General features: G+C 39.5%; 1 pseudogene; it reads right to left on the reverse strand.

The window, feature by feature from the left end:
* Window positions 1-5,380: 5,380 nt before the first annotated feature.
* On the reverse strand, window positions 5,381-5,457 carry LOC116472142 (small nucleolar RNA U3; annotated as a pseudogene).
* Between the last annotated feature and the right edge of the window lie 4,657 nt (window positions 5,458-10,114).

A 10,114-nucleotide genomic window follows, 5' to 3' on the forward strand; every position in this document is an offset into this window, starting at 1 on the left:
TCCAAATCCTCCTGTTTGTTTAATTTCACTTTTTCCCATTCCCACATATGGCACGATCAGGAGTTGTGCTATGCGCTCTCCTGGCTCTGTTTTCCAGGGAACAGAAGTAGACATAACAATTTGAATTTCCCCATTGTAATCTGAATCAATGACTCCTGTATGTATTTGTATCCCTTTTAAATCTAAACTAGACCTTCCTAAAAGTAACCCTATTGTCCCCGCTGGCAAGGGTCCGCAGGCTCCTATTAGGACCTTTTGCAGGGGTTCCCCAGGCAGAAGGCTCACAGCTTTTGTGCAGCATAAATCTACTGCAGCGCTACTGGCTGTGGTGGGGGACAGACATTGCATAGGCGTGAGGTAATGGCCTGAGCTGGAAATGTCCTGGTTTAGAATGGGGCCCAGGACGGGCCCCTCATGGTGTTTTCCGAAACCAGATTCCCACCTTTATCAAACTTAGAGTGACACTGATTAGCCCAATGTTTTCCTTTTTACATTTTGGACATATTTCAGGCTCAGCAGTTTTCTTTTTTCCCCTAACTGGCGGCCTGACTCCCTGATTTTTTCTACATTCTTTTTTAGTATGACCATACTTCCCACAGTTAAAACAAGCTCCAGGAAATGGAGTATTTCCTTTATCCACTCTCAGTCCTGCCATTGCCTGTGCTAGCAGAGTAGGTTTATGCAGATTACCTCTGATACCATCGCAGGCCTTGATATAATCAACTAAACGTGCTTTCCCTCTGATAGGTCACAGAGCAGCCTGGCAATCAGGATTAGCATTGTCAAAAGCTAATAACTGCAACACTATATCCTCAGCAGCCGAATCTGCAATCATCTTTTTAAGAGACTCCTGTAACTGAGCTATAAAATCAACATATGGTTCTCTCGGTCCTTGTTTTATAGCACTAAAGGAAAGGTATTGTTCCCCACCTGAAGTGATTTTTTCCCAAGCTCTAATGCACACTCCGCTAAGCTGTTCTATGGCATCATCCTGCATGACCAGTTGTGCATCTAAACCAGCCCAGGCCCCAACCCCCAAAAGTTGGTCTGCAGTTATATTAATTTGAGGTTGGGCCTGGGCATTGTGAGCAGCCTGAATGGAAGCTTCATCTGCCTACCGAGTTTTAAATTGTAAGAACTGAGCAGGAGTTAGACAAGCTCGGGTAAGAGCATCCCAATTAGTAGGTATCATCCAACTGGGAACAGCAACATTCTTTAATAGTCCCATTACAAAAGGAGAACCTGGTCCATACTGATTTATAGCTTGTTTAAATTCTTTGAGTAATTTAAAAGGAAAAGGCTCAAGTATAGCTATAATACGTCCCTCTTGATCTGGAGGGTGTATTCTAACAGGGAACTGCCAAACCTCTAAATCACCCTCTCATCTAGCTTGCTGAATTCCTGCCTGAATAGAACTAAGAGCAGTTGCTGGAGGTGCTGCTTGAACAGTCACTGGGGTGACTACTTTTTGCCAAGAAAGATCTGGAGGGTTTTTTCTTCAAAATAATAATGAGGGGGTGCAGAAAGGTAGTGATGAACCTCTCCCTCCTTTGCCACTTTAGCTTTAGCTGGCAAATAAACATGCTCTGTAACCTCTTCTGTTACTTTGCTATACTCTCATTCCTCCTCATCATCAGTGTGAAAAAGTTCCAAGGTGAAATGAACCAGATCCCACATTTGTCCCATCATTACCCTGATGCTTCTGAGCTCCCCTTCTTACTCACCATGGGATTGCTTTAAGAGTACTCAAGTGTCCTCCAGCTAGTTCTCCATTCCAACCATTACTCCAGTGACCCTTTGATCTGGATTCAAGCCCCCATGATGGACACCACTTGCCAAGACCAGTTTGGTCGGGGAGACCCTAACCCAGTGGTCCTAGAGGAATTAAAGACACACACACAGAAATATAGAGATGTGAAGTGGGAAATCAGGGGTCTCACAGCCTTCAGAGCTCAGAGCCTTGAACAGAGATTTACCCACATATTTATTAACAGCAAGCCAATCATTAGCATTGTTTCTATAGATATTTGATTAACTAAAACTATCCCTTATGGGAAATTAAGGGATGGGCCAAATTAAAGGAATAGGTTGGGCTAGTTAACTGCAGCAGGAGCATGTTCTTAATGCACAGATCGCTCATGCTATTGTTTGTGGCTTAAGAATGCCTTTAAGCAGTTTTCTGCCCTGGGTGGGCCAGGTGTTCCTTGTCCTCATTCTTATAAACCCACAACCTTCCAGCTTTGGCATTAAGGCCATTATGAACATGTTATAGTGCTGCAGAGATTTTGTTTATGGCCAGTTTTGGGTCCAGTTTCCGGCCAGATTTTGGGGAGCCTGCTCCCAACAGGTTACTGTAGCCTTGTAGTATAGTTTGAAGTCATAGTATGATTCCTCCAGGTTCGTTCTTTTTTTATTATTTTTTTTAGACAGAATCTCACTCTGTCACCAGGCTGGAGTGCAGTGGGGTGATCTCAGCTCACTACAACCTCTGGGTTGTAGTGGTTTTCCTGTTTCAGCCTCCTGAGTAGCTGGGACTACAGGCACACACCACCATGCCCAGCTAATTTTTGTATTGTTAGTAGAGATGGGGCTTCACCATGTTGACCAGGATGGTCTTGATCTCCTGACCTTGTGATCTGCCCACCTCAGCCTCCCAAAGTGCTGGGATTACAGGCATGAGCCACCATGCCCATCCCACTTTGTTCTTTTTGCTTAGGATTGCCTTGGCTATTTGGGCTCTTTTTTTGGTTCTATATGAGTTTTAAAATAGTTTTCTCTAGTTCTCTGAAGGATGTCAATGGTAGCTTATAGAAATGGCATTTAATCCATAAATTGTTTTGGGCAGTATGGCCATTTTCACAATATTGATTCCTCCTATCCATGAGCATGGAATGTTTTTCCATTTGTTTGTGTAATCTCTGATTTCTTCTGGTGGTGGTTCATAGTTCTCCTCGTAGTGGTCTTTCACCTCCCTAGCTAGCTGTATTCCTAAATATTTTATTCTTCTTGTGGCAATTGTGAATAGGAGTTTGTTCCTGATTTTGTTCTTGGCTTGACAGTTGTTGGTGTATAGAAATGCTGGTGATTTTTGCACATTGATTTTGTATCCTGAGACTTTGCTGAAGTTGTTTATCAGCTTAAGAAGCTTTTGGGCTGAGACCATGGGGTTTTCTAGGTAGAAGATCATGTCGTCTGCAAACAGAGATAGTTTGACATTCTCTCTTCCTATCTGAGTGCTCTTTATTTCTTAATCTTGCCTGATTGCCCTGGCCAGAACTTCCTATACTATCTTTAATAAGAGTGGTGAGAAAGGACATCTTGTCTTGTGCAAGTTTTCAAGGGGAATTCTTTCAGCTTTTGAACATTCAATGATGCTGGCTGTGAGTTTTTCATAGATGACTCTTATTATTTTGAGGTATGTTCCTTCAATATCTAGTTTATTGGGAACTTTAAACATGAATGGATGTTGAATTTTATCAAAAGCCTTTTATCCATCTATTAAGATAATCATGTGATCTTTGTCTTTAATACTGTTTATGTAGTGAATCACATTTATTGATTTCCATAGATTAACCAACCTTGCATCCTGAGGATAAAGCCAAATTGATTATGGTGGATAAGCTTTTCAATGTGCTGTTGGATTCAGTTTGCAATTATTTTGTTGAGAGTTTTCACATCAATGTTCATCAAGGATATTGGCCTGAAGTTTTCTCTCTTTTTGTTGTATCTCTGCCAGGTTTTGGCATCAGGATGATTCTGGCCTCATATAATGAGTTAGAGGTGAGTTCCTCCTCTTCAATTTTTTGGAATAGTTTCAGTAGGAGGGGTACCAACTCTTCTTTGTACATCTGATAGACTACAGCTGTGAATCTGTCTGGTCCTGGGCTTTTTTTTTTTTTTTTTTTGGTTTGTGGGCCATTTATTACTGCCTCAGTTTCATAACTTGTTATTGGTCTATTCAGGGACTCAATTTTATCCTGGGTCAGTCCTGGGAGGTTGTATGTGTCCAGGAATTTATCCATTTCTTCTAGATTTTCTAGTTTATGAGCCTAGAAGTGTTCATAATGGTTGTTTGTATTTCTGTGGGGTCAGTGTAATATCATCCTTGTTCTTCTGATTGTGTTTATTTGAATCTTCTCTCCTTTCTTCTCTATTAGTCTAGCTAGTGGTCTATTTTGTTAATTTTTTAAAAAAAATCAGCTCCTAGATTTGTTGATATTTTGAATGGTTTTTCATGTCTCTATCTTCTTCAGTTCAGCTCTGATTTTGGTTATTTCTTGTTTTCTGCTATCTTTTGGATTTCTTTGCTCTTGATTCTCTAGTTCTTTAGTTGTTTAGGTTGTTAACTTGAGCTCTTTCTAACTTTTCAATGTGGGCATTTAGTGCTATAGTTGTGTCCTAGAGATTCTGGTATGCTCTATCTTTGTTCTCATTAGTTTCAAAGAAGTTCTTGATTTCTGCCTTACTTTCATTATTTACACAAAAGTCATTTGGGAGCAGATTATTCAATTTCCATGTAATTGTATGGTTTTGAGTAAACTTCTTAGTCTGTATTTCACATTTGATTGTGCTGTGGTCTGAGAGACTGTGTGTTATGATTTCAGTTGTTTTGCATTTGCTGAACAGTATTTTACTTTTGATTATGTAATTGATTTCAGAGTAAATTCCATGTGGTGATAAGAAGAACGTATATTCTGTTGTTTTGGAGTGGAAAGTTCTATATATTTCTGTAAGGTCCATTTGATCTACTGCCAAGTTCAAGTCCTGAATATCTTTGTTAATTTTTGTCTTGATGATCTGTCTAATATTGCCAGTGGGGTGTAAAAGTCTCCCATTATTGATGTGTGGGAGTCTAAGTATGTTTGAAGGTCTCTAAGAGCTTGCTTTTATGAATCTGAGTGCTCATGTGTTGGGTGCATATATATTTATGATAGTAAGATCTTCTTGTTGAGTTGAACCCTTTAGCATTATATAATGCCCTTCTTTGTCTTTTGTGATATTCATTGGTTTAAAGTCTGTTTTGTCAGAAACTAGGATTGCATCCCTTGCTTTTTTCTGTTGTCCATTTACTTAGTAAATTTTCCTCCATCCTTTTATATTGAGCCTATATGTGTCATTGCATGTGAGATAAGTCTCTTGAAGACAGCATATAAATTTGTCTTGGTTCTTTTTCCAGCTTGCCACTCTGTGTTTTTTAATTGGTGCATTTAGCCCATTTACATTTAAAGTTAGTATTGATATGTTTGGATTTGATCCTGTCATCATGATGTTAGCTGGTTATTTTGCAGACTTGTTTATGTGGTTGCTTTATGGTGTCACTTGTCTGTGTACTTCATTGTGTTTTTGTACTGGCTGGTAATGGTCTTCCCTTTCCATATTTAGTCTTTCATGCTCTACATGTTCAGAGAAATTTCTCTAGGAATGAACTATAGAAATGATCCCTGAAAGTGTAGTCTTTGTAAAAAGTTTTTAAATCAGAAAATGTGAGTCCTCCAACATTATTCTTCTTTTTCAAGATTGTTTTGGCTACTAAGGAGCACTCACAATTCCATATGAGTTTAAGAATTAGCTTTTTCTTTTTTAAAAAATAGGTCATTGGAATTTTCATAGAGATTGCATTGAATGTATAAATTTATTTGGGTAGTATGACATCATAGCAACATTAAGTTTTCAAATTTATTAACACTAATATATTTCAATTCATTTAAGTATTCTTAAATTTATTTCAGTAATGTGTTGTAGTTTTCAGTGTACAAGTCTCTCACATCTGTATTAATCAGGGTTCTCCAGAGAGACAGAACCAATAGGATATATATATAGACATATATAGAAAGAGATTTATTATGTAGCATTGGCTCACACAATTACTGAGGCTGAGAAATCTCATGATCTGCCATTTGCAAGCTGAAGACACCAGAAAGCTGATGATATAGTTTCATTCCAAATTTGAAAGCCTGAGAACTGGAGGGCTAATAGTGTAAGTCCCAGTCTAAGTCTGAAAGCCTGAGAACAAAGACCACCGATGTCTGAGGGCAGGAGAAAATGGGTGCCCCAGTCTAAGCATAGAGCCAATTTACTCTTCCTCTGCCTTTTTGTTCTGTTCAGCCTTGTGGATTGGGTGATGTTCACCCACATCAGTGGGGATAATCTTCTCTACTCAGCCTACCACTTCAAATACTAATCTCTTCTGAAAACATCCTCACAGACATATCCAGAAATATTTTATCAACTATATGGGCATTGCTTAGCCCAGTAAAGTTGACACATAAAATTAACCATCATAATCTCCTTGGCTAATTTTCAGGGGGCACTTTATTCCTTTGGATGCTACTATAAATTGAATTAATTTCTTAATTTCTTTATCAGATTGTTTATTAGCAGTGTATAAGAGCACAGTTTGTTTCTATGCATTGATCTTGTACTCAAAAACTTTGCTGAATTTGTTTATTAGATTTAGTAGCTTTTTTATGGATTATTGGGATTTTCTATTATGTCACCTGGAAACAGACAGTTTTACTCTTTTACTTCAATTTCAATACCTTTTGTTTTTTTTTTCTTGCCCAATTACTCTGGCTAGAACTTCCAGTACAATTTTGAATAGCAATGGTCAAGGCAGCCTCCTTGTTTTGTTCCTGACCTTAGAGAAAATGCTTTTATTCTTTGATCATTGTATAATGTGCATAGCTGTGGGTTTTCCACAATACCCTGTATCATATTGGAGAAGTACTCTTTCATCTTTTGGCTTAGTTTGCTCTTTGTTTTTTCTAATTTTTAAGATGTACATTTAGGTTATTGATCTTTACTTCCATTTTAAATTTAAGTTTTCATTTGTTTCTTCCAGCAGTTCTTCTTTTCTTCTAGTTTTTTCTTTCTTTTTTCTTTTTCTTTTTTCTCATTAGTGCTGTATCCCCTTAAGTGATTTGGTATTTTTCTTTGACTACTCACCAGGATTCACCCAGTCACTGGGCTACCTTAGCAGTGTCAATTCTAAGAGTGGTGGTAATCTCAGTGGCTTTTCCTCAGTGAACTTAGCGGCAGAGCAGCCAGCAAGTTACCAGTATTCTATCTGACAATGTAAAGAAATCTCTCTGCTTCTAGACTCTTGTGTTTTAAAGACAAGTTTTCTAGCCATTCTATCTACAAAGTAGAGAAAACTCACTAGCCCACTTAATAAGATTCGCTGTATCTTCTCAGATCCATCAGGCTTGAAAACAGCCCCTAGAGATAGTCACAAGAGTCTACAGGAGCCAAAATTAGTCTAAACATTCTCCCCACTTGTTGCTTCAGGGTTCTTTGCTACTGGTGCACAATCTATTGTCTATTCCAGGAGGACAATTTCAATACGTCCTCTCTTTCCAGACCTGGAAAACCTCAAGGCTTCTAGCATCACATTTCCCCATACCTCTGCCTATCAACATAGCAGCTGCTGACTCAGGAAATGGATTTATCTAAACTGTAATTAAGAACATACATAGGGCAACAGTGGTATATTTTAGCTGCCATCTTCCCAGTAATTTTTAAAAATGTATATATAGGGGCCAGGCATGGTAGCTCATGCTTATAATCTCAGCATTTTGGAAGGCTGAGGCAGGTGGATCACTTGAGGTCAGGAGTTTGAGACCAGCCTGGTCAACACGGTGAAACCCCCTTTCTACTGAAAATACAAAAATTAGCTGGGCATGGTGGTGCAAGCCTGTAATCCCAGCTACTCAGGAGGCTGAGGCAGGAGAATTGCATGAACCCAGGAGATGGAGGTTGCAGTGAGCTGAGATCACACCCCTGTACTCCAGCCTGGGCAACAGAGTGAGACTATATATCTAAAAATTATATAAATATAAATATAAAAATAAAATATATAAATAGGTAATTATTTTTTAATTATAAAGGACAGTTTTGTTATGTCTTGTAGCCATCATTTATACATTGGAATGGATCTTAGAATTTTAAATGGGAAATATGATTAACATAAAAAATTTCATATATGGATAAATTTTCAAGTATTCATCTCAATTATTCATCTACCTTATGTAAATAATATAATCACCATGATCCATAAAGAAATCGATATTAATATTTGTTCCAGGAAAATAAATTGCATTTTGTGCTATAGCCAAATTATTTCTTTTAACCAATGAGTAAACAGGCATACTATACTTTGGAAGGCTGATTTGCTTCAGAGTTTTCAAATACTTGTTTTTATTTTCTTAGTATGCTCATTTTTTGACAAATAAGAGAAATGAAATTATTCTTTAATTATACTAGTGAACCATGACAGAAATAAGTGGGAAATTTTGCTTACACAATTACACGATGTTCAAATTAACTGATTCTATATTTTAAAAGGAAAAGATACTATCAGTTTTATATCTTTGTCATTATCTATACATACATTTAATAGCTTTTTAAAATACCAGTTTTATTTCTTATTTGAAGAGTTTGCCAATACTTACCATCTGAACAATATTTCTCTGCTTGCAGCTGGTTTTTGCTTATAACACTGTAAGGTAACATATTGTGACTTGGAAGTGCAGCTGTGGCTAAAAGTTCCAGTGCACTACTCATGCTATATTTCACAATGAACATAGTGCAGATTGTTGCAAAGGACTCAAACTTCATTCAAAGATTTACCCAAGGGGGGTGGAGCCAAGATGGCTGAATAGGAACAGCTCCAGTCTACAGCTCCCAGCATGAGCAACGCAGAAGACGGGTGATTTCTGCATTTCCAACTGAGGTACTGGGTTCATCTCACTGGGGAGTGCCAGACAGTGGGTGCAGGACAGTGGATGCAGCGCACTGTGCATGAGCCAAAGCAGAGCAAGGCATTGCCTCACCCGGGAAGTGCAAGGGGTCAGGGAATTCCCTTTCCTAGTCAAAGAAAGGGGAGACAGACAGCACCTGGAAAATCAGGTCACTCCCACCCTAATAGTGCACTTTTCCAACGGGCTTAACAAATGGCACACCAGGAGATTATATCCTGCACCTGGCTCAGAGGGTCCTATGCCCACAGAACCTCACTCATTGTTAGCACAGCAGTCTGAGATCAAACTGCAAGGTGGCAGCGAGGCTGGGGGAGGGGCATCTACCATTGCTGAGGCTTGAGTAGGTAAACAAGGCGGCCAGGAAGCTCGAACTGGGTGGAGCCCACCGCAGCTCAAGGAGGCCTGCCTGCCTCTGTAGACTCCACCTCTGGGGGCAGGGCACAGACAAACAAAAGCCAGCAGTAACCTCTGCAGACTTAAATGTCCCTGTCTGACAGCTTTGAAGAGAGTAGTTGTTCTCCCAGCATGCAGCTTGAGATCTGAGAATGGGCAGACTGCCTCCTCAAGTGGGTCCCTGACCCCTGAGTAGCCTAACTGGGAGGCATCCCCCAGTAGGGGCAGACTGATACCTCACACGGCCGGGTACTCCTCCGAGGCAAAACTTCCATAGGAATGCTCAGGCAGCAGCATTTGCAGTTCACCAATATCCACTGTTCTGCAGCCACCGCTGCTGATACCCAGGCAAACAGGGTCTGGAGTGGACCTCCAGCAAACTCCAACAGACCTGCAGCTGAGGGTCCTTACTGTTAGAAGGAAAACTAACAAACAGAAAGGACATCCACACCAAAATCCCATCTGTAAATCACCATCATCAAAGACCAAAAGTAGATAAAACCACAAAGATGGGGAAAAAACAGAGCAGAAAAACCTGAAACTCTAAAAATCAGAGCACCTCTCCTCCTCCAAAGGAACACAGCTCCTCACCAGCAACAGAACAAAGCTGGAGAGAGAATGACTTTGACGAGTTGAGAGAAGAAGGCTTCAGAAGATCATACTACTCCAAGCTAAAGGAGAAAGTTTGAACCCATGGCAAAGAAGTTAAAAACCTTGAAAAAAAATTAGACGAATGGCTAACTGAATAATCAATGCAGAGAAGTCCATAAAGGACCTGATGGAGCTGAAAACCACAGCACAAGAACTACGTAACGAATGCACAAGCCTTAGTAGCTCATGCGATCAACTGGAAGAAAGGGTATCAGCGATGGAAGACGAAATGAATGAAATGAAGCGAGAAGAGAAGTTTAGAGAAAAAAGAATAAAAAGAAATGAACAAAGCCTCCAAGAAATATGGGACT

Source organism: Hylobates moloch, unplaced genomic scaffold (assembly GCF_009828535.3).
Source record: "Hylobates moloch isolate HMO894 unplaced genomic scaffold, HMol_V3 SCAFFOLD_6, whole genome shotgun sequence".
Taxonomy (NCBI): domain Eukaryota; kingdom Metazoa; phylum Chordata; class Mammalia; order Primates; family Hylobatidae; genus Hylobates; species Hylobates moloch.